Raw genomic sequence first — 3801 nt, 5'->3', positions numbered from 1 at the left:
TGTGACCAATTTAGCTTTCAGAGTCTCAAATGCCTATAGACACTCTTTATCAAAGATAAATGGCGTGTCAGCAGCTAGCAGTTTGCTCAGAGGTTTGACGATTTTTGAAAAATCCTTTATAAACCTCCTATAGAATCCTGCATGCCCCAGAAAACTTCTGATTGCCTTAACATTGACAGGTGGTGGTAATTTTTCAATTACCTCTACCTTAGCTTGATCCACCTCTATTCCCTTGTTCGAAATTTTGTGCCCAAGGACAATTCCTTCAGTTACCATAAAGTGACACTTCTTCCAGTTTAAAACCAGGTTAGTCTCTTGGCATCTCTTTAGAACAAGTGCTAGATGGTCAAGACAGGAGCTGAATGAGTCTCCAAATACTGAAAAGTCATCCATGAAAACTTTCAGAAATTTTTCTACCATATCAGAGAAAATTGAGAGCATGTACCTCTGAAAGGTTGCAGGTGCATTGCACAGGCCAAATGGCATCCTTCTGTATGCAAATACTCTAGATGGACATGTGAATGCTGTTTTCTCTTGATCTTGGGGATCTACTGCAATTTGATTATAACCTGAATATCCATCCAGGAAGCAGTAGTATTCATGACCTGCTAGTCTTTCTAGCATCTGGTCTATGAATGGTAAAGGAAAATGATCCTTTCTGGTGGCTGTATTGAGCCTTCTATAATCAATACACATACGCCACCATGTAACTGTTCTTGTAGGAACCAGTTCATTTTTTTCATTATGTACCACTGTCATGCCTCCCTTCTTAGGGACGACCTGGACACGGCTTACCCAGGGGTTGTCAGAAATAGGATAAATAATCTCAGCCTCTAGTAATTTAGTGACCTCCTTCTGCACCACTTCCTTCATGGCTGGATTTAGCCGCCTTTGTGGTTGGACCACTGGCTTGGCGTCACCCTCCAATAGGATCTTGTGCATGCATCTGGCTGGGCTAATGCCCTTAAGATCACTGATGGACCACCCAAGAGCTGTCTTGTGTGTCCTTAGCACTTGAATTAGTGCTTCCTCTTCCTGTGGCTTTAAGGTAGAGCTTATAATTACAGGAAAGGTATCACCTTCTTCCAGAAATGCATATTTCAGGGATGGTGGTAATGGTTTGAGCTCGGGTTTGGGAGGTTTCTCCTCTTCCTGAGGGATTTTCAGAGGTTCTATTATTCTCTCTGATTCTTCCAAATCAGGCTGAACATCTTTAAAGATGTCCTCTAACTCTGACTCGAGACTCTCAGTCATATTGACCTCTCTTACCAAAGAGTCAATAAGATCAACACTCATGTAGTCATTTGGGGTGTCTGGATGTTGCATGGCTTTGACAACATTCAATTTGAACTCCTCCTCATTAACTCTTAGGGTTACTTCCCCTTTTTGGACGTCAATGAGGGTTCGGCCAGTTGCTAGGAAAGGTCTTCCTAGAATGAGAGTTGCACTCTTGTGCTCCTACATTTCCAGCACCACAAAGTCAGTAGGAAAGGCAAATGGCCCAACCTTGACAATCATGTCTTCAATCACGCCTGATGGGTATTTAATGGAGCCATCAGCAAGTTGAAGACATATCCGGGTTGGTTTGACTTCTTCCGTCAAACCAAGCTTTGTGATAATAGATGCAGGTATTAGGTTGATACTTGCCCCAAGGTCACATAGAGCTTGCTTGGTGCAATTACCCTCTAATGTGCGTGGTATCATGAAGCTCCCGGGATCTTTAAGCTTCTCAGGTAAGCTTTTCAGAATGACTGCACTGCATTCTTCAGTGAGGTAAACTTTTTCAGTCTTCCTCCAATCCTTCTTATGACTTAAGATCTCTTTCATGAACTTAGCATAAGAGGGTATTTGCTCAAGTGCTTCTGCAAACAGAATCTTTATTTCAAGAGTCCTGAGATTGTCTGCAAAGCGGGAAAATTGCTTATCCTATTCCGCTTGGCGGAGTTTTTGAGGATAAGGCATTTTGGCTTTATATTCCTCAACCTTAGTTGCTGCAGGTTTATTACCTATAGAAGTGGGTTGGGAAGCCGTTTTAGAAGGGTTGTTATCAGCACTTGTATGTGACTGATCCCCCACTGGCGTTTGAATGCCAGGGGTGGAAGCTGGAGTGGCGTTAGACGCCAACTCCTTATCTGTTACTGGCGTCTGAACGCCATAACTATGCTCCCTTTGGGCGTTCAACGCCGGATTCATGCTTGTTTCTGGCGTTGAACGCCAGGAATGAGCATGGTCTGGGCGTTCAGCGCCAGCATTATTCCTTTCTGGGCTCTGATTGTCCTCAGAGAGATTTTGAGTAGCCATTTGTTCATTTCTTGGCTTCCTGCTGCTTTAAAGTGAGGTATTTAATATTTTCCCACTTCTTAATTGAACTGCTTGGCATTCTTCTGTTATTTATTTTGACAGTTGCTTTTTTGTTTGCTTTAACTGTACTTCCATATTCCTGTTAGCCATTCTTGTTTCCTGTAGTATTTCCTTGAATTCGGCTAGCTGCTGAGTTAGAAAGTCTAATTGTTGATTGAATTCATTAGCCTAATCTACAGGACTGAGTTCAGCAGTTACCGTTTTAGCTTCTTTTTTAATGGAAGATTCACTGCTTAGGTACAGATGCTGATTTCTGGCAACTGTATCAATGAGTTCTTGGGCTTCTTCAATTGTTTTTCTCATATGTATAGATCCACCAGCTGAGTGATCTAGAGAAATCTGAGCTTTTTCTGTAAGCCCATAGTAGAAGATGTCTAATTGCACCCACTCTGAAAACATCTCAGAGGGGCATTTTCTTAGCATCTCTCTGTATCTCTCCCAGGCATCATAAAGGGATTCATTATCTCCTTGTTTGAAGCCTTGGATGCTCAGCCTTAGCTGTGTCATCCGCTTAGGAGGAAAATAGTGATTCAGGAATTTTTCTGACAGTTGTTTCCATGTCCTTATGCTGTTTTTAGGTTGGTTATTTAACCACCTCTTAGCTTGATCTTTTACAGCGAATGGAAACAGTAGTAATCTGTAGACATCCTGATCTACTTCCTTATCATGTACTGTGTCAGCAATTTGTAAGAATTGTGCCAAAAACTCTGTAGGTTCTTCATGCGGAAGACCAGAGTACTGGCAGCTTTGCTGCACCATGATAATGAGCTGAGGATTCAACTCAAAGCTACTAACTCAATGGAGGGTATACAAATACTAATCCCATATGAAGCAGTAGTGGGGTTAGCATATGACCCCAGAGTCCTTCTGGACTGTTCATTTCCACTTGGTTCCATGATGGAGTAAGGGAGATGGTATGGATGTTGATATTGTCTATTTTATTATAAAGATAATTTTTGAAATAATAGAATAAAATAAAAACCGAATTAAAAATAAAATAAATAAAGAAAGAAAATTAAAAATTAAAATTTATAAAAAAAAGTTTGAAAGATTTTCGAAAAATTGAGGAGAGAGAAGGTGGTTAGGATATTTTTGAAAAATATATTTTATTTAAATTTTTTTTTAATTCTTAAAAAGATAAGAATTGAAAAATTTCGAAATTGAAATCTGAATTTTTATATAAAAATTTCAAAATTATAGTTTAAAATTAGTTAGAAAAGATATTTTTTTTGAATTTTGAATTTTATGATGAAAGAGAAAAACACACAAAAGACACAAGACTTAAAATTTTTAGATCTAATGCTCCTTATTTTCGAAAATTTTGGAGGGAAAACACCAAGGAACACCAAACTTAAAAATTTTAAGATCAAGACACAAGAAAAAACTCAAGAACACCTTGAAGATTTACAAGAACACCAAGAACAAAAGGAAGAACACCAA

Source organism: Arachis duranensis, chromosome 9 (genome assembly GCF_000817695.3).
Source record: "Arachis duranensis cultivar V14167 chromosome 9, aradu.V14167.gnm2.J7QH, whole genome shotgun sequence".
Classification (NCBI taxonomy): Eukaryota; Viridiplantae; Streptophyta; class Magnoliopsida; order Fabales; family Fabaceae; genus Arachis; species Arachis duranensis.
Note: the sequence above shows the minus strand (reverse complement) of the source record.